General features: G+C 36.9%; 1 protein-coding gene and 1 long non-coding RNA gene across 6 annotated transcripts in view; one reads left to right on the top strand and one right to left on the bottom strand.

The window, feature by feature from the left end:
- The window catches only part of LOC309646382, a 125,516-nt gene extending 107,329 nt beyond the window's left edge, over window positions 1–18,187 (bottom strand). The window contains exon 1 of the long non-coding RNA XR_014255324.1: window positions 1,631–18,187. This is a non-coding gene — a long non-coding RNA (uncharacterized lncRNA). The remainder of the gene's footprint in view (window positions 1–1,630) is intronic.
- EYA1 (EYA transcriptional coactivator and phosphatase 1) overlaps window positions 1–22,202 on the top strand; it is a 325,931-nt gene that overhangs the window by 147,092 nt on the left and 156,637 nt on the right. The window lies entirely within an intron of this gene.

Here is a 22,202-nt window from a genome sequence, read left to right as displayed (position 1 = left end):
TCTTAGATGCATGGGAGTTTAAGATTTTTGAGGCTCAGAGATTCAGAAAATGGTAGAATTAAAGAAACTAAAAGAAGTGTGATGGAATAATTTGACCTAAATGAGAGAATTAGCATTACTGGAAAGCAGCAACATCTTTCTAAGTGATGTGAGAGTAATACAAGTTAAGCGTATTTTTCACTACAAAACCAAAATAAGCAGGAGTGTGCTTTATAGCTACCTAAATGGTAAAAAGTCGGGGACAGATTTTCAAAGCATTAAATGGGAATTTACCCACCTGATCTCTGTTAATGTAATAAGAACCACACCGCTCAGTGCTTTGAATATTCCTCTTAGGTGTTTCTCTTTGAATATTTATGGAGTTAGAAATAAACTATACAGCTAAGTTTAACCCAGACAGATATTATTCAATTATAGAAGAGTTTCAAATTTTTCTAAATTCCACTTCAACTATACTCACTTAGAAGCATTATTTTTTAAGTGGAGGAAAATTAACTGAGGGGGAATGACAGTACCACATTTTGAAAAGAGACTGGATTAAATATAAAAAATATTGGGTTTCAGTGTCACTTCTGACACTCCCTCTTTGTCCTTAGCCTCTCTGAGCCTCAGTTTCCTCATCTGTAGAACAGGTAATGTTACCTGATGTTTTTAATCTCAGGACTGTTGTGGCCTTTAATGAGATTACATGGGGAAAAGTACTTTATGAATAAAATAAAGCATATATAAAGTCAAGATCTTGCTGTATAATCAGTAGCTACTATAACAGGTAAAATTTTTAAAAATTTTTATTGAAGTATAGTTGAGTTACAACATTGTGTTAGTTTCTGCTGTACAGCAAAGTGAATTAGTTTTACATACATATATATATATATATGGTATATATATATATATATAGTATATATATATATATATACATATATCCACTCTTTTTTAGATTCTTTCCCATATAGGTTATTATAGAGTATTAAGAAGAGTTCCCTGTGCTATACAGTAGGTCCTTTTTAGTTGTCTACTTTTTATATAGTAGTGTGTATATGTTAATCCCAATCTCCCAATTTATTCCTCCTCCTGCCCCAGGTAAAATGCTTTTAATGCTCTTTTCTTAACTCTTTTCTCCCTCTGTACCTATATTTCTCCCAGTTCCTGTCTTCTATGATGGCTAGTATGAGATCGACCCTTATTCTCTTAGGGTTATAGGGTGTTCTGTCATATTTTTTTTTTTAATAAATTTATTTATTTATTTATTTATGGCTGCGTTGGGTCTTCGTTGCTGTGCGCAGGCTTCTCATTGCGGTGGCTTCTCTTGTTGCAGAGCACGGGCTCTAGGCACGCAGGCTTCAGTAGTTGTGGCTCTTGGGCTCTAATCACGCGGGCTTCAGTAGTTGTGGCGCACGGGCTTAGCTGCTCCGCGGCATGTGGGATCTTCCCGGACCAGGGATTGAACCCGTGTCCCCTGCATTGGCAGGCAGATTCTTAACCACTGCTGCACCCAGGGAAGCCCCTGTTCTGTCATATTGAGGCCTGGGCTCATCTGTTTTCACCACTGGCCCACTGCCTGGCTGCTCCAGAATGTTTATAGTCATTTGACTTTATGTTTTGGCTTTTTTGGCTGCGAGGCATGTGGGACCTTAGTTCGCTGACCAGGGATCGAACCTGCACTCCCTGCATTGGAAGGCGAAGTCTTAACCACTGGACCGCCAGGGAAGTCCCTGGATCATATTTTAATATTCTATGTCTATGGGGGTCTACTCACCACAATTTGGTATAAGAGCATTTAGTACTTACTTAAGAATCACTGCATCTGTGCATATGCCATTCTGAGAACTACTCATTATCAGGTCAAAGTGTTGCAAGCTATATGCCGTCATGCTCAAAACTTGGACTCAAGAATAAGTTGTATTTCTCCCTCTGGGGAGCGTTGCCATTTCCTAAGAGAAGGATTCAACGATGATTTTGCCTTTTGCCTTTGTAAAAAGCACCAGCTAAAGAATAACACTAGTGGGGAAAGATTGATACTGGTGTTTTTACAACTTCTTTCATTCATTTATTCATTCAGGAAACACTTATCAAGTAAATATAGGACTGCACTAAGATCTTGAAAAGGTAACATCAGAACTTAGTTGCTGCTTTTAGGAAGCTTATATTTCAGGAGAGGAGATAGAGTTATCTACCAGACAGCAGGGTGAACAATTCTACAATCCAGATATTTGTGGGAACAAAGGAAATTCCAGGGAGGGGCCCCAACCTGGCCTCAGTTGGTCAGAGAAGGCAACCCAGGGTCGGCCCCACCTGAGGCAAGTCCTAAAGGATGAAAAGTACCACTGTGAATGGGCACTGGGAAATGGGGAGGGATAAATCAGCCCCACCCTGGATCTTAACAATGCTTAGAAAAGAAGAAACCTCTCCAGAGAGGTTAAGCTATTTAAATAAACCTTCCTAAAAATGTTCAATGTGGAACAGACACACCAATTTAAAATATATGCAGACTGATCAGGTAAGCAACATGAAAACAACCAATTACCTTATCAGATAGTGTATCATCAGAGGTCTAAGCTTGTCTCTTAGTGAGGTTGGGAAATTCGATGCCCTCCTAAAGATCTGGAGAAGATTATGAAGTGGAAAACACTTAAAATTGTAGTTGCTATCTCTGAGATACAATGAATTTTAAAAAGGTATATAAAAATAGTAATAAGTGTTCTAGTAATGTTTATTAGGGTGAAGAAGTAATTGTTTTGCTCTTAAAAATTGGAAATATATTATATACACAGAAAATTAGAAATAGTAATATAATTAATACCTGTGTACATCTACCCAGATTGCCAAAATATAATAGTTTTGTATTGTTCAAATGTCTTTTTCTCTTTTTCAAGATATGAAACATTATTTTTTAAAAATTTTTATTGGAGTATAGTTGATTTACAGTGTGTTAGTTTCAGGCGTACAGCAAAGTGAATCAGTTATACATATACATATATCCACTCTTTTTTTTTTTTTTTTTAGATTCTTTTCCCATATAGGCCATTACAGAGTATTGAGTAGAGCTTCCTGTGCTATACAACAGGTTCTTATTAGTTATCTATTTTATATATAGTAGTGTGTATGTCATTCCCAACCTCCCAATTTATCCTTCCCCCCCTTATCCTCTAGTAACCATAAGTTTGTTGTCTACATCTGTGACTCTACTTCTCTTTTGTAAATAAGTTCATTTGTACCCTTTTATTTAGATTCCACATTTAAGCGATATCATATGATATTTGTCTTTCTGTGTCTGACTTAGTATGACAATCTCTAGGTCCATTCATGTTGTTGCAAATGGCATTACTTTGTTCTTTTTTATGGCTGAGTAATATTCCATTGTATATATGTGCCACATCTTTATCCATTCATCTGTTGATGGACATTTAGGTTGCTTCCATGTCCTGGCTATTGTAAATAGTGCTGCAGTGAACATTAGGGTACATGTATCTTTTTTGAAACATTAAAGAAGGCATTGAATCCCATGGTTCATCTTCTTCATTTTCTATCTCCTTCCTTTCTTCCCAGAGTTGATTACTGTTCTGAATTTGGTGTTCATCATTCCCACTCATGTCTCTATAGTTTTACTACAAATCTGTATCTATAGGCACTTATTATTACGTGTTTTAAAACTTAAGTAAAAAGTAGTCTATTATCTATTATCACCCTTAAACTTGCTTTTTTGCTTCAAGTGTATATATATATACATATGTATTTTTAAAATATTTATTTGAAATAATGTTGTGGCGGTGTTTTGTGTATTTTTCTTTGTGTTCATGTATAAGAGTTTCTCTAGGAAATATGCCTAGAAATGAAATTGCTGGGTGTGAGAGTGTCTTTCCTTTTAACAAAATTGATATACTTTTTCATACTTCTAACAGCAGTGGATAAGAATTCCTGTTGCTTCAACTTCACCAACATTTAGAATTGTCAGAATTTATAATTTTGGTTGAGCTGAGAATGAAATGTTATGTCTTTTTAATTGGCATTTTCTTAAATGAGGTGATAAAAATTGATATAAAAAAGGTAATCTTAGAAAACAGTGTAACTACGGATATCATATATTCATTTAACTGACCCATGGAAGAAAAGTTACTTAAGCAAAGGTGCACCTCCCCACAAAACTGTGGCTTTAGAATTTTTTTTTTATTATGATTTTTTATTCACGTTGGTCTGACATGCCACATCCATTTAGTTATGTCATTCTTCCAAAATGTGGACTGGTGCAAATTTTCTGTTCATACTAAAAATTAAAATTATTCTTTCATTATAGAATTTTCTTAAGAGCCTAGAAATTTACATGCTTTCTGTGAGCTTTCAGTTTATTCTATACTATGACCTAATACAGATATTGAAGCACAGAATTGCTGAATTTAGAAAGCGTAGGCCACCAAATCATAGAATTCTGTGACTAAGTTTAACTTGGATATATTGGGTTAGCCAAAAAGTTTGTTTGTGTTTTTCTGTAACATCTTATGGATTATCTGACTTTGTGAGTAATCAGAGAAAACTTTTGTCTATACTTATCTAGTTTGACTGTCCATGCTATGTAGATTCCTTAGTTTATCACCAGCTCTGCTTTATTTTGTGCAGTGATTTAAGAAACAAGCATATATTTCCCTTACTAGTCAATGAGAAAATGCCAGGCCCTTTAAAACATAAACATGGCTTATCTGTTTCCTATTAATGCATACCTTTTAAGGAGATAAATTGCAACTTTAAAAAATTAGAAGGAAATCTTTGTAGTATAAAATAATATTGTGTGCTGAAATACATGTGAAGTGAATATAAAATTAAATTTAATATACTTACTATTTAAGGTGGATACTTTACCTCTAATATACCTTTAACCATTTGGACAACAGTTGGGATACTTGATCTTTTTAATTTAATTTATGTCTGTTAAGGTAGGAAATCTTGAGATATTTTTTATGTTACAGATTTATGTATATTTTAGCAACTAGTAATGCAAAGCAATACGATATTCTACATGGTAATTTGTTACCACTGTATAAGTACTAGTTCAATTCAGTATAATATAATTTTAATTACGAAAATAAAGCTTTTATCTACTTTCATCTGGTTTTGATTTCTTCATTTTTATTATAAGATCCCTTCATAAATATTATGTAATTCATCTGTGGTTCTACTAAAATGTCTAGTTTTACTCAAATGGGAGATCAGACGGTAGCCTTAACATATGTGTTCTGTTTCTTCTCATCTTGTATGTCATTAGTAAAAATAAGGATGGTTATGATGTATAATGAAAATGCAGATTCATAACATGATTAGCTTGATGTAAAACAAATTTTAAAGTGCCCCAGGCTTTAAAGACATTACTCTGGATCTGTGCCCATGTTGTGTATACAAAGTGCTTTTTATATTATAAGAGCCTAGAATCAACCTGTTAGTGAAAATACCAGTAAATCCCAAATGACACACGGAGGGAGACAATTATAAATGGTGTCTGCTCACCAGAGCGTGTGTGATGGGGGCGGGGGGCAGTGTGTGTGTGTGTGTGTGTGTGTGTGTGTGTGTGTGTGCACGCACATGCGTGTGAGGGAGCATTTGAGGATGAGTACTTTGGAATATCTTAGATTCCTCTAAGAGGATGAGAAGGGGGGAAATCTTCAAAGCAATTTTAGAACCAAAGCACTAATGTGTGTCTGCACGATTGGTACTCACATCTGTAGAACCCTGGCTTTAGAGATAACACCATGAGGATAAATTTAATAAAAGACGTTTACCTTAGCCCTGGTAAAAGTGAATACTAATTTTTCACTGTCTTTCAAAAAACCAAAACCTTACCAAACCACTTGCTCCTAAGTCATTGTTTGTGCGTGCCTTGTCCCTGGCTTCAACCTGGCCCCTGGGTATAGTCTGCTCTTTCCTCTTTCTCCCGGTTTCCCAATGTTCTCATGTACCCAGTTTCCAGATGAGTGAAAAGAAGTTACGGGCAGTTTCATGTCACGTTGGCATGGAAAAGACTTGAGCGTGCCTGTTAGACTAGGCACAAGGTGGGGTTAGGGGTTAATACAGAGACAGGAAGTGCAAGTCTCTTTCCTTCTGTTTTTTTTTTCCTACTGAAACTTACCTGGAGGTCTACCATGGACCTAATTTGCTTGCTTTTAATTGGTATCTAACTGAAGGTTTCAAGGACATTTCAAGTGGTGGGGACAATATGAGTAAAGGTGTCTTGAGGAAAAGCATGTGTGTCCTGGGGGAACTATGGACAGTTTAGGGCTAGAGCAGAAAGGGCAAACAGGTCATCCTGGCGGCCAAAGTGGAGAGGCGGACAGCGTCTAGACTGTGGAGAGCCTCCCAAGCTGTTTTTTGGATTCAGTTTTCATCTCTGAGAATGGAGTCAGCTGTTAAAGGATTTTAAGCACTGCAGTGAAATCATTAGAGTCCCAGTGTCTGAAGTCGACGCCGCCGGCAGTGTGGATGGAAGAGAACACTGGACGCAGCGGGACCAGCTGGGAGGCTGCCTGGTTGGGGCAGCGGAAACAGGGCAGAACCCGAGGAGACCACGTGCAGGATGGAGAGGTGGCGTCAGCTGACTTGGCACTGGATTTGGATGTGGAGAAGGAAGAGTCCAAGAAAACCTTAACATGTCCAGCTTGGCTTACTGGTTGTGTCCCCAAGTGAAAGAGAGAAATAGAGAAGCAGGTTTGGGGCTACGAATATGAGTTTCCTTCAGTTCAGATTGCATTCCAAGTGTTGATGGGAAAGCTAGCCGGTGACACTACAGGGGGCTAAGATTGTAAGGGAAGTATGGCCGGAGAGATGCCGAGCTGAAGTCTGATAGACAGTAGGGACTGGAAATTTCAGGCCCAGGGAACAACACAAAGGCGGGAACCTGTGCGTCAGGTCTGAGAGCTAGTTGTGTCTGAGAACGGCTACAGGGAAGCAGGGGTATGCAGCAGGGTGGGACTTCAGGCTGAGGAAGGAGGCTTGTGTCGGATTACCCAGGGCCCCTGGGATAAACTGGTGAGTTTGAACTTCACCTTCAAATCTATGAAGGATATTTTAAATCAGAGATATGATGAGATTCGTATTTTATAAAGAGGGTGTGGCAGTGTGGTCACCGTGTTGTGGATAGATTGGGTTTGGAGCTTAGAAGATGTCGTCTGTTAGGGCTGTGCTGTTACAGTTTATTCAGGACTCAGACGTGAAATCAAAGTTAATTTTATTTTCCACAACCGACGGCATCCTGCTTCCAAGCACACAGTAGCAAAACGAAACCTAACAACAATTACAACAGTAACAACAACAAAAATCCTTAAATGTGTCTATTTCAAGGTAACAGAATCTCTTAGGTGAACCTTTCAGGATGTCATCCCTGATAGTTCTGGATTCTCTGGAACGCCTTTGCTCACCTTTCTCCCTGGGGTGATCTAAGTACTCGGGGGACTCATTCATGTACCATCCTGGCCTTGGGGATGGCCTTGGGGTAGTTGTGGCTCTTGCATCTCTGGTGCATGTGCTGTGCTGGGTGTTGCCTGGGGCTCACGTGGACACATCCTCTGGTCGCCGTGAGCCCTGCCTGGTAGCAGGCACAGGTGTGGCTAGTCCTGTGTGGTCCTCTCCAGCACCATGCTGGTCTCTGTTCTTCAAGTCCTTGGTCCCCACAGTGGCCTCCAGGCTCAAGTGACCTACTAGTGGCCTCCTCATTTTCACAAAAGGCCTTTACTTAGTTGATCAAGTTTCTTGACACTTTTGTGTCCCCACTGGAGACCCAGGAATTCTTGTCTGCGTTCTCTCTGCCATACTGGGATGGGTTTTCATGCCTGAAGAAGACTTTTGTGTATAGAAAGGAATTCACATCTTCACCTGTGTTTTAATAAATAGTTGTTTAGCCCAAAGCTTAAAAAATCAACTCATAGAACTTATTTTACTTATAAATCTGGTTATTTTCCACAAAATAAGAAAAATTACTTTCACTTAGCTATTTAACCAATTGAAGCTTCTTTAAACAGTAACTCCATTTAATTAATCAAACTCCCTTAGCCATTTCAAATTATAATCACAAGTCTATGATTTCAAGATGCAGTAAAGACTTCCAATATCCTAAAAAGTTGACTAAGAATATACAGAACAACCCAATGAGTATAAAATATATTACCTTACTGATCCTCAAACTTTTAAGTATTAACAGTAAAAGTCTCTGCTTTCTTCATTCATGTCTTCACATTTTACATTTTTATTGTAAAATATAACCCATATATATATACATTTTTTATTTTTTTAAACGTATTTCTGTGTATTCCTGGAGTTATATGATAAACTTACCAGATCCCAAGAGAATACCAGGTAAGGTTACTAGTTGTTGGTTATTGACCATTCAGTGAGACAGAAGCCAGCAGTGGATAAGGGGTAGACTAAGTAGAAAAGAAGGGTAAAGACATTAATATCAGGCTGGTGGGTATGGGGAAACATAAACAAATACATAGACACAGGAGTGAGCGTAGGGTATGGGTGACAGAAAACAGGATGGTGTGGACTAAGTGGGGGCGGGGGAGGGGATGTGTTAGATAGTTCAACTAGATAGTCATGAAAAAACTTTCAGTTAACTTTCAACTATTTACATTCTAATTATTCATGCTCTTTGTGTTTATGTCATGTTATTATATGAGCAAGAAAGCAGAAAGAAGAAACGAATGGAGATGAAAGTCAAATCAGGGGTGTTTATTGTTTGTGCGGAGAGACTGGAGTCATCCTTAATTTCTTTCTTTGCCTCAAACCCACATCCAATCTACAAGTTCTGTTGGCTCTAGTTCCAAAATATGCCCTAAATCTGACTATGTATCATCTCCCCATAAAACCCTGGTCTAGATTATCACCATTTCTCACCTGGACTACGGCAGTAGCCCCCTCATTTGCTTCCCTGCCTCTGTTCTTGGTCTCCTGTTGTCTATCCTACGCCTACAGGCAGCAGCCAGAGTGCCCTCTCTTACGTATAAATCAGATCATGCCATTTTTCTGCTCAAAAACAAAACAGAAGCAAGCAAACCAAAAAAAAAAAAAAGAAAGAGAAAAAAAAACCTCTAGTAACTTCCTATAACACCTAGAGTAAGATCCCAACTCCTTACCTAGCCTACAATGCCCCGTGCTCCACACCAGCCCTGGTCCTGTTCTTTTCTTCATGTTCTCTATCCTCCGGTTCTTTCTTTCTTCCCTCCTACTTGTCAAGCTGTTCACTTTGAACTTGCTGTTTCTTTTGTGTGGACCACCTTCCTCTCCCCTGCCCACCCGCCCCAAGATTTTACAAGTCTATCACCTTTTCATCATTTGTGTCTCAACTCAAGTGAGTCCTCTTCCAAGAGGCTTTCCTTGACTAGCTGACATAGCACCCACCACTTCCCTCACGTCCTTCTCTACCAAATTTTACCTGAATTCTTTTCTCTGCTTGTCGATAACCATTGCGTGCGCACACACACACGAGAGCAGGAAAATGTCTATTTTTCTACAGTATATTGATTTTAATCAAAATTATATGTACATCATCTTACATGTCAAAGAATTCTATAAAAATAACACCACCTACACGTATGCGCTTTACAGCCACAGCATGTAGTATTCTACAATTCCTTTTAATAATTCAACTTCATACTCTCCTCTGATTGTTTAACTCTCCTTTCCATATAATTCAGATGTATCTACTCTTCTATCAATTTTTTCATCTTGATGAAAACTTTCCTGGTGCCTCCTGACCTTCTTCAATCTGGACGGCCATGCCTGGTTCAGAGCTATCCTCCTAGAAATTCTCTTTATCATCAACACCAAGGATTAGAGACTTCTCTCTCCGATTTCACTTACTTATTTCATAAAGGAACTTTGCTCCCATATTTCAATGGAACGTATCATCTCTTAGCTTCCTGAGAAAGGATATTTTGAAAATAAATTTTTTGAGACTTGACATATTGGCAAATATCTTTAATTTAAATGTCTTCAATTTTCTTACTTGTTATAAAGTTTGTTAGGATACAGAATTCTAGGTTGAGAATTATTTTTCCTTAAGGAATTTGAAACATTGCTTTATTACCTTCTAGAAATACATGTTCCAATTAAGAAGTTTGAAGTCATGACCCATGCTTTGTATGTGATCTGTTTTTTCTATCTAGAAGGTTATAGGTGCTACCCTCTCTCCTAGTGTTTTGAAATTTCTCAACAATATCAGTTGGTATTTTTTTTTTCCAGTTGTTTTGTTTGGTATATATTAAGCTCTGAAAACTCATGTCTGAGGAAATATTTTAGAATTATTTATTTAAATTTTACCCTTTATTTTCTCTGCTCTCTTTTTGAAACTGCAGTTATTTGGATGTTGGACCACTAGGTTTTCTTACAGCTCCTCATTTTCTTATATTTTCTGTTCTTCTCTCCTATTTTCTGTCTCTTTCGCTCTATTCTCTGGGAAACTTCCTCAGTTTTATTTTCCAAACCTCATTGAATAACACATTTCTGTTATCCTACTTTTTATTTCTAAAGGCTCTTTTTTGTTGTTGGATGTTCTTTTTAAAAAAATTATAATTATTATTATTTTCCTCTCTTGTTTCGTGGTTACAGTATCTTATTTCTTGAGGGATGTCAGTTTAGTGAGAATTTGTTTTTGTTTTGCTTCCTTTTGCCTGATCTCTGTTTCCTGCAAGTTGCTTTTCTCTATTCATTTGGTTTCTACATTTCTTGGTAGAGGCTTTCCTCAGACATAGATAATCCAAGTTGGCGGTGTAAATTGGGATGCTTTTCAGCTTTTCTCACTGCCAACACTACATTCAGCTTTCTCAGATCTGCTAAGTCAGTTAGCAGTCAGTAGTGGTCTGCCTGTTTTTTCACTTATAAAATTTGTTACTGTTTTCTTATTACCTTCCCTTTTAGTTCTTTGGGATTTATGCTTTTAAAAAACTCTATTTAGTGTTGCTCTAGTGGGGCTGGTAGAGAAAGCAAAAAATAAATGCTCATGTCCAGTTGGCCACCTTTTAATTTATCCACTCTCTTTTATGCATACATGATAAGTGGGAATTCTGTCTGTCTTGTTTACTGCTTCATCTCCTAGTGCCCACATTTCTGGCACATACTAAATGCATGATATATATTTGCTGAATGACTGACCGGCTGGCTGACTAGCTTGGTTAGTTAGATTTCTGAACAGTGTAAAAGATGCAAAATTTTAAAATGACAGCATTGTTGGATACATCTACAATGAGGTATTTCTGAAAGGCAGAGGATGCAGACTTTATTTAAAGATACTTTTACTCTATTGTGTATCCTTAAATTTTTTAAATTAATTTTTCTAGATTTTTTGGTTAAGAATTTAAAAAGGAAATATAAACTGCTGTTGGAGTAACAGGGCACTTCAGGAGAAATATGTTGGGTGTAACTAAAATACAGTGTATGGTAGCTTTTTTAAAAAACTGAACCTTAACTTTTTATTCCGTTTTCCTGTCTCACCCAAACACATACACCAGGTGAATACAGTGATTTCAGGTCTCTTCTAATTTCTTAACTTCCTTAGAGTTTGGTTATTCCCCAATGTTAGGATGGCAAATTTCTAGCACATTTTCCATGACTCAGTTTTGTTCCATAAAGTATTTTAAGTATGTTTTGAACATGAGACCAACATTAACTCTCTTATGATGATAAGTCCAACTTTAGAGTTTCCAACGGGGGGCAAATATAACAACACGTAAGGAAAATAAAGGAAAACATAGAAGCAAAGGAAATTCAGGGAAATCATTTTTCTTTCACAAACCCCTGGCATGTTCCCTCAAGTAGCCAAGTATGCATGTATTAATTAATTTGAATAAAACTTATCAAGTACCTATTATGTGTACCAAGCTGTGCTAAAACTGGAAACTCAACCATGCCCTGTCTGGGCACTCATTCTATACTTGTTTAATTAAATTGATTTGAAATTCAGTTTTCTACTGCTATTTTACTATCCATAAGAGCTTTCCCATAGCAGTAAACATTTTTATCCCCATGCCATTTTGGAAAGTTGTGGAACCTTCCTGCATCGTTTTTATTGTTTAGCCTGTTTACAGATTATAAATTGGCACTGTAAGTGATATGACCACAAAGGGCACAGAAAAAAACCCGTGCTGAAGCCAGAATTAGAACTTGAATCTGTCGTGCATTTGTTTTAGTCTAGTGAGTAGTACCCTCTGAACTGTAGATAGATTTTAATAATTCTACACATTTAAGGAAAAGGGCACCATTTAAACCTTGAACAGTAATAGAAATACAATCAAAGAAGATGGAAACATAGGGGAAAGAAATCAAGATTATCATATGTTGCTTCCTGAGGTCTTCACATGAAATATCTCATTTAAAATATCTTTTTTTGGGATTTCCCTGGTGGCGCAGTGGCTAAGAATCTGCCTGCCAGTGCAGGGGACACAGGTTTGAGCCCTGGTCCGGAAGATCCCACATGCCACGAAGCAACTAAGCCCGTGCGCCACGACTACTGAGCCTATGCTCTAGAGCCCGCAAGCCACAACTACTGAAGCCTGCATGCCACAACTACTGAAGCCCGCGCACCTAGAGCCCATGGTCCACAACAAGAGAAGCCACCGCAATGAGAAGCCCGCGCACCGCAACGAGTAGCCCCCGCTCGCTGCACCTAGAGAAAGCCCGCGCGCAGCAACGAAGACCCAACGCAGCCAAAAATAAATAAATTAAATAAATAAATAAATAAAATATCTTTTTTCAAATCTAGGTCATTCGTTGGTTAGTAATAGGCATGATTTTGGGAAATTGTAAACAGAAAGCTTAGAGATGTCGATTCCTGCTTTTAAATAATCTTCAGTAATTAATCATGAATTAATTTATCTGTGGAGAGTTAGGTCATTTTTTTTTTAATTTATCAAATGCAGTGCCTCCCAAAAGAGATGAGTATACTAGTAACAGTACTGTAAATGTAAAATATACAAAAATCTGCATATCTAAATATGTTGTCTTTTTTCCCCTTTAGAATGGCTAAGTCACAGACACGCATTCTTTAAAAAAGGCCTAGGATCCAGCTGGCTTTCTGATTCTTGTCTTGAATAACTTCTTTCTTGTTTTCCGCTTTGTTTTTGTCCTGGCCCTCCTGCACCTCCTCCCTAGCCCGCTCCAGCCACTTTCTGCTGGTGAGGAGGAGCCGTCCTCGCAGGCAAGGACGGGAAGGAAAGTGAGCAGCTCTCCCAGGAGGCCGGAGCTAATGGGGGTTTTGCGGATCTTTCAGCAGGGGCTGTGGATGCTAAGCGCGCGGTAGAGGTCTCCTTTACTGGCTCTCTGACCTCTCGGTAAACTATTTGTTTTTCCTTATATTGATTAAAAAAACAAGCCACCAGCCTGTAACTCCCTATAAACCAGGTGTTGTTTTTAAGAATCATGCACGTTTAAAATATACGATTTCAGGAAAAGATCCTGGACTTGGTTTTACTTCGCAATTCAGGTAAACCAGATCATCGATGATATTACAACAGAATCCCTGAAAGAAGCAGCAGATGCTTCCAGACTTCTGTTTTTTCAAAGAATATGAACTACACATTTAAAGGATCAGTCTAATATACCCAATATTAGGCCATCTGAAATAAGAATTCTTATTAATTATGAACATCTAAAGACTAAAAAAACTTGAAGCTTTGTTTACATTTTGGCCATAAAAAGGTACTCTTACTATTCAAACAAACTGAAGCTATTGTTTTCCTTAGCATGTAATGCAGTCTACTTTTTCTTACTCTATAGCATTCTAAAGTAAAATTCAAAAACCCAGGGCAACTTGATCGCCTGCAAGTATGAATCTTTACAGTAGAGAAACCTCTAGATTGTATACCTATTGACATTGCTTAATAAAAACATCTAGAATAATGGTGCTTCTGGTTGTGTTTCCAATAGCAATGTGATTGCAGCACCCTGTGGATTAAGTTACCGATCCTTTGAATTCTGACCTTCTGTCTAAAACAGCTTTAGAGGTTACTCTTTTTTTCCGATTTGGGAGCCTAGAGGGGGGAAAAGTTAATGCTGTTTGAAGGAAGAAAAAATTTCTATAGGTTATTAGATTTTGGTTTTTTTATTTGTCCCCTTCCTGGCAAATCCTTTGTAGCAATAATAGAGCCTCTTGATTCTGAGTACTTAAACTATACCTCCAAATACATAAGGAGAATTGGAGTGCATTTTGAATGTAATTATTTCCTTGATGAATAAATCAAGTGCTTATGATGGAATAGCTATTAAGATCCAAGCAATATCACATTTGATAAATAAAATTAAGGACTACCTCAGGGAAGAAATTGATAGAACTGTCCATACAATTGCTTGTTGTAAACTCAGACCCTTAGCTGCTCTTTTTAATATAAAGAAAAAGTTGGGAATATTTATAATCCTGCTTTAGGAAGATAATTCACATTTTTTGGTAAATAATGAGAAAAAGAATATAGCGCCTGATTTGATCACTCAAGTTTAAGGATTCATCACATTTTTGCCCCTATGGACCATTTAATGTATGTACTTTTATTTTTGAACCAGCAAATTAACTTGCAATATGTGTTCGTAAATAATCAGATATTGTATAGTGATGATGTCTATTCTCTATTAAATATATCATTTCCATATATCACACACCTTTCCGGATTTATTAACTTCATTAGGTGTCACCTTGCTCCAAAATGATGATACAACCAGGACACAGTGATGTCCGAGTGCTCCATCTACCGTTTAGCGGTAACTTTGATGGTGCTAGAGAAAGAAGGCAGATTCCAGAACCAATAGTTGGAGGCGGGGGGAAGCATATTTTTATAAAACAGGATTCATACAGATAAGCTGTTACATTATGTGTTAAAATGAATGAAGAATGTATATAGAATGCCGGCCCAGAGTAAGCACTCAATAAACGCTAATTCCCTTCCTTCTTCCGTGAGATAGTCATCGTTTCCGAAGAAGAATTTAAAAACTGTGAACTCAGCTGTCATGAAACCTGGAAAACACAGAGCAAATTTCCAGATCCTCTTCAAGGTATTGGGAGGTGCTGACAAGATGGGTTTTGCCCATGGCTTAGAGAAAAAAAGGTTGAAGAGACAACCTGGGTTTTCTAGGTTGCTTCATGTCCACAGAAATCCATTTTATAGTTTGAGAAAGCAAAATAGCTTATTGCTCAGATTAAGCATATGATCCCAAGACCAATTATTTACATATTTTTGGCAGAAGGAAGAAAAAGTAACTCTCTTTGCCATTTTGGGAAATCAGTTGATTTTAAAAGAGAAAACCCAATATGTCCTATGTTTTTTTTAGATTAAGTACCTCTATCATCCCATTCCCTCTTCTTAAAAACCTACTGCTGCCTTTGTTATCATTATTAGTTTCAAGAAGTGCTGCTCAAGCTTTCTATTAAGAATAATTTTTTTAAAAAACATCCTATAGGCAGTCATTACTACATATGATAACAAGTCTCCCACTCTACATAAATAAATGGGTATTATTCATATGTAATAACCAATGTGCTTATTAGGGAGCCAGGAAATAGATTATATTTCCATATTGTGTTGGTATAAAGACTCTAATTTTTATTACAATAATTTTCCATGGTACAGTGAATAGCTAGTAATTGCCTCCTTAAATTTGCTGTTAAAAGCTATTCATCTTGGAATTTGAATGGGAAACATTTAGCAAAATACTGGTAGACATTCAGTTTGGCGGATTTAATATCATTCTTAAAATAAATAGAGGATGTTTTACTTGGTTACGTTTCAGCAGAAGGCTACTGGGAGCAGGGCCCTCATTGCAGGTCTCGTGCCATTGGGAAAGAGTAGGTCATGGAAGTGACCACTCCACATGCCAGCAAGGATGGTAATGTCAGCCATCTAGACACTGTTCCAAAGGTTCCATTAAAAGCCAGGAATGTAGAGCCATGGCATGGACCACGAGAAAAAGAGTTATCTGGAAGCAGAGACACTGGAAGTACAGTATTTTGGAATATTTGCTGTTCTACTTTGAGCAGTTTAAATCACAAAATGTTGAATATTTCCAGGTATTACTGATTTTAAGAATGTGGAAGAAATAATAACTAGGATTTCGCTTTTGAAGAAAAAGCACTGATCTTTAAGTGCTAATACTATTTTGCAACTTACTGTACCATTATTCTTGAGTAAGAATCTTCAAAAAGAATGGTAGAAACAGAGAGGTAAGAGATAGCGGGCATCAGACCAGGTAATTGCATGCATGCTTAATTCTAAAATGATTTAAAGGTAAACAAAAATAGAAGGAAAAAACTTCTGAGTCTATCTTTTATTGGAAACTTCACAACTACTCAAGAACTGTATTATCATTCCTGGAATTGAAAAAGGGAAAGGGAGACGTGTTTTAGCTTTTGCTTTCTCAGTGTTTGTTATATTTAATTGGATTAATCAACTGTATATTCATGTCGTTTTAGAAAAGTTCCAACTTACCTTTTCAATTGTTCTAATGGATCCCTTATATCTACCCATGTCTTTTCTTTTTTAATTAGGCACATTTATTTTTGTAATCATGCCTTTATTTAAACTTCTCTGTTCATTGAACAGCACTAACAACTTCTGTCAAAATTGCAGACTTCTATATAACCAGGCACATATCTAGACAAGAGTTTGCTCTGTATGATAAAACTTGTTTGGAGATACATGAAAGATATCATCCTTTTTGAGGGTATTCAAACATTTTGTTACAGTTGACTATTCTAAGCGTTTTCCTTTTCCAGATAAAATTTATTTTTTAGTGTGGAAAAGGCATATTAGAAATTTTTTCCTCCTATTCATATGTTTATGTGTTGAAATTTTTCCAGGAAATAACAGATAGTAATGTTTTCTACTATCACCTGTTTTTACTAATGGCGGATTTTTAGCAAATTTTCCTAATTTCTGTTGTAATGGGTATGACTTTATTTAGGGAACACCTTGGTCCTTAAAGTATATGGTTAAGTCATGTAATTATAGTTGTGAAAATTTAGAAATAGGAAGTTAACAGTACACTACTGGGTCTTCTTAGTAATGGCTTACATTTTGGCTATTTATCAGAGGATAACTTATTTTGGTGTGAGTTGTATGGTATTTATTAAATATTTGATATTCAGAGGTAGTAACCAGACAAAATTTATGGATACGCATGTGATTGTTTTTAGGCCATCTAATTTTGCTTTAGGAAAAGGAAAGCATTTAAAAGTGATACACACTTTTGGAAAGTTAAAAAAATAAATAAGTGGTATACATGGATATTTCTTGTAGCCAATGACTAAGTTCTTTGTTACATAACTATGCAGCATGACCTATATCATATCAATTAGTGCTCACATTACATTCATCATGCTTTTCATCATTTTCTTCATAATGACATGCATCATTTCTTTAATGGTTCTTGTTTGGTTATATAAATAAAAATAATTGAATTTCAATATAAAAACTAATGTAATGTGATAAATTTGATTACATAAAAGTCAGATATGTTACATGATATTCCTGCTGACTTCATATAGTTTGTGTCTTCTGGATTCGCCAGTATAATCTTTCATGGATCAGAAAAATAATATTTTATCTTTTTATACCTAAAATAATTTTTAAACTATGGGAAACATGGCCACAATAGCTTAAAGTTTCAAATACGGTTGAATTCTCCAAACAGCATCTCAAATTTTATATTTTATGGAGCTTAGAAATAAATATGATAGCAAAAGCAGTTACTGTGCGGGTCTTTGATATCATAGATTGAATTATTTTATCTCACGGCACTAGAGACCTCCATTACATGCTGTATTTTATTTTCTGCATATATACTCTAGTATACTGAATAACCGATACTTCTGGTCTGGGAAAGTGCTGTAGGTGGTAACGTAATTCTATTTTGGCTGCATGAACAGATCCAATAGCAAACAACTGATTTTTGACCTTGCTTCCCAAATATGGTAGGTGGCTAGCCCATGATTCCTTGCCGGTACCATACAAAATGAAATCCTAGGTGACTTTGCAGTTTAAGCGGTCTCTTAGGTTTGACAAAGTGTTCTCTTCTGAGGAATTTAGATTGGCATCCTTGGTGGGGGGTAGGGGGTGGGGAGTCCATATTGAATTTTGGTCATTAGAAGCTTTTTCTTTGTTTGCATTGGAATGGTGCTTTCATTTACAAATTAGTAAAGTAAAGGTAAGACTGTCTGTTTTATGAGTTGATGATCTGAAATGTATTATAAAATCATTTAACAAGTTACTGTGATTTCTAAAATGTTTTTTCATACCAAGGCAGGAGCCTTAACGAAGAAGATGCTTATTATTACTAATAAAAAGACTAGATCCATAGAGTAGTATTACTGTTAATGACGAAACAGTTTTAAGGAAAATCCAACAGGTATAAAGATTCTATTTTAGAGTACCAAATTGGTTATGATGAGTAAAAATAAACATTTGTATTTGAACTATGGTATAAGGCTGGCAAAAAGCAGTATAATAATTAGTCATGTAAGTGATGCCTTCTTTAAATATTTGAAATCAATATAATGGTTAAGTTATTGATCTAATAACTGAAGTCATTTATTTGCCTAAAACATGATAGTAAGTAAATATTTTAAACTGTAATTTAGTCGTAATCTGAATAGCTCAACTACCTAGGTGAGCATTGTAGACTTTCATGCATAGATTGAGTTTAGTTAGAATTTTTTAAAAGAACAGACTGTAAGGAAAGAGTTCTAGGTAAAATAAATCTTTTCCCCCAGAATCATTTTAAAATATCAACACTGAAATATTATCTGGTTCATATCCAAAAAAATTGCTCCTGTAAAACTTGCCATTCTAGAAATCACTGCAGAATTAACATTCAGGCTTTCATTGTTAAACTGATAATAGCTTACACGTTTGCTTTTTCTCTCCCTTTGCTTACTTAATATGGAAATGGCCATTCTAGTTTTCATTTTCCCCAGACCTATTAGTTGTTACATTCGGAAAAAAAAAAATTTTTTTTTTTTGGAAAAGTATCGATTCCCTAAGTTTCAGGGCCTGAAAACAAGTTTTGGAAAAGTATGAAAGATAACGTGTAACTACTCCCCAAAGCTCGTAATTGGTAGCTGCTGTAGCAAGAGATGTGTGTTGACAGTGTCTCCGAGAAGCGATTCTCACACAGCTGTTTATTCAGATAGCATGGGGCGCGTTCATTTACATAATAAATTTTTTCGGAGCAGCAAGGTTGAGTCAGAGAGAGCAGGGCTCCTCTCAATTGTTGCATTTAAACCAATAAGGACAGGACAAGAGAATAGCTGTGGTTTGCGTTGCAAAAACAAAAAAAGCCCCGAGGCTCCGCGGGCAGACCTACAAGGCTGCGCCAACAGATCGAGGGATGCGATGGTGCAGTTTCTTTGTCTGGGCTTCTCAGATGCTATCAGCTGCTGCTGTTTAGAGGGAAAGAGCGCGGGGCTCAAAGCGGTGACTAAACAGGACGGTGGGAGCTGATGGCTGCGAGTTTGGGGCGAGGTAGAAACTCTCCAGTGCCACTTCCGACTCTGAGCCTTCCTGTTGCCGTCCAGTGTGGCGGTTTTCTCGCCGGGGCCAGCGTGTGCGCTCAGTCGCTCGGCAGCCCGAGCCTGCAGCGGCGCCCAGGCGGCGGTCCTCGCGGCCCCGCTTCCCCGCGCGGACGCGCTCCGCTGCCCGAAGCGCCGGGCTCCGCCGAGAGCCCCTAAGAGCCCTCCCGCGCCCTTACCCAGGAGCAAAACTATGTCAGGAATGGAGGTTTGCTAAACCAGAAAATTCGAAGGAGCCCAGGAAACTGGTGGATGCAGCAGATGTAAGCGCTGTAAGTACAAGCTGACTGTTTGAAAAACTGTTCTGAATGACAACAGCTGTCCTGTGGGCAAAGCCCAAGATAACAGGAGCGCTTTGAGTTATTGTTTTGATTTGTTTTAAAAGAAAAACATTAGGGCGTGGGGAAGATTATGACACTTTGTACCCAGTGCTTTATGGGCCACTGGGTTCCATCGTAAAAGTATAAGTTTTAACCCCTAAATTAGCTGAGCGATTAGAATCATTAAGAGGTAATTAGAAATTAATTGTTAAAGATGACTTTTGTTGTGCTCTATGTAAATAAGTATATTGCATCGCTAGATTCTTGTAGGGAGATGACTTCATTATCTCTTTTCTGCACAAACCTCAACTATTACTGTGTGATATTGATTAAAGCGGTATCTGTCTATATCCATTGCAACACACAGATAACTTTTCCTATACATTTTAGTTGGATTGGAGAAAAGGAGGAAGGAATTAACATTTTCAAAGGACGACAGATAACAAAAATAAATTGAAACCACTTTTTAAGGAAGGAAATCCTTTCGTTTCAATAAACAAATTTCCCAAACATTATAGTAAAGGGCTCATCTTCAAAAGGTGAAATAATAAACATTTGCCAAATTAATATATTTCTCACTTATTGACACTTAACAGGACTTGAATGGACCTTGAAATTAAGAACAAGGTTCTTAAACTTTTGAATTACCACTTAAAATATTTGTCATTCAAAATCAGTATATGAATTGCTAATGACTCATGGGCTTATATTTCTTGGGAGGAGTTTTTGAAACATTTAAGCACAGCTTTTGCACGAATTCAGTAAATTCAGAGCTGTCACTGAATGTAGACAAGTGTTTTTATGTTTCATTTCTTAAAATGACAAGGGATACAAAAAGTCGCTAGTTAAGCACATAGTGTAGTTTTATAGGCTGGGGGTTGTTTTCTTGATGTGTCTCTCATAGTAGGTTTTATTTTAGGCGTGTGAGTCTTTTCGCCCACCGTTTGGGATTTGAAGACATGCACACACGAATAGTCATGCTTTTTTGCATTATCAAATATTTGATATTTGCTTTCTCGCTGCTTGAGTTCTCCTAAGGCCCAAAGTGTTCAGTTAAGTGAGCAAACAGCCCTGGATTTTCAATCCTGAAAATTCTTCGTGGTGACAGACAGAGCAGCCTAACTGAGCCACTGTTCAGTTTTAGAATGCCAAAGGGAAGTCAACAGCTCTGGGAGTTTGGTAGACATAATAAATGATTTTCTCAAAAGAAAATTTCCTCTTAAATTTGAAAATTTATTTTGTAAGAATACCTTGGGGGAAAAAATACTCGCAGTGAGAATAAAACCCCTTCCATTTAATCAACTATCGAAAGTATTACATTCAACATCTTAAATAAATGCTAATTTTGAAAACAATCCGTCAAGTCTATAGGTAGAATCAGTGTCCTTCACGTACTTGTTTTTGTTTTCCTGGGGACTCTATTTTGTCATTTTCTTTAAATAAGATACTTTAAAAAGTGATACAGTATATTACATTTAAAATCAGTAAGGGTATTAAAGAATTCATTTTATGGAGTCCGATAAAGAAGGAGGTAGGTGTTAACACTGAAACGACATCTACCTCTTCCTGGAAGTTCATTTCAATTTTAGGTTTAGATTTTTATTACATCATTGACACCATGGTTGGAAATGTTGATTGAGGAACATTTTAGCAAGAATATATTCTGATTTAAAAGCAGGCTTCTGCCTAAGGCACCTTTTTTTTTTTCCTATAAAATACACTCTGATTAGAAAATTGCCATTGTCTTTCAAATTTGGGAGTACTCAGGTTGATCTGTGGTTGGGCAAAACTAGCTCGCCTGCCAACTCTGTTTATTTAGATAAGTTCAGTACTTTCACTTTGAAAATTTCTTTTGAGTTTGAAAAAAAAGTTTAAAATTATAGTCATTTTATAAAAATTGCTTCTAGCAAGCAAAAAAGCCAATGGAAAACCCATAATTTAAACAAGTACCTACATTTTATTTGCTCTCTGCTGCTGAGATCTAGAATCCCTTTCCATTTACAGTTTACTTTTCACAGAACATTATTAACTTTTTGGCTTCATACACGATCTTCTGTCAGATGCTTTTGATTTGTAATTTAGCAAAGTATAATAAACAGTGCAAAAGTCATGAATTTTGCTCTGCAGCCTGAGCTCTGTGGTAGGGGAAAATGTGATAAAATGTGTACCTTAAGTCTTGTTTGATGATCTCTCAAAGCAAGTTTGCCTTCTGGAAATAATTTCTGGGGTTGAAGAGCATGGTATTAACAGATTTAATGTGGCTATTCAATGGATTGGCGAAGTACTATGTGAGGTTTAACAAAATGAGAGAGACAAATTGAACATCAACAAAAGTTACATCTGTGAAGAATTAGAAATTT

The sequence above is a fragment of the Balaenoptera physalus genome, assembly GCF_965194825.1.
Source record: "Balaenoptera physalus genome assembly, chromosome: 17".
Classification (NCBI taxonomy): Eukaryota; Metazoa; Chordata; class Mammalia; order Artiodactyla; family Balaenopteridae; genus Balaenoptera; species Balaenoptera physalus.
This window is presented reverse-complemented; position numbering and strand designations above follow the sequence as displayed.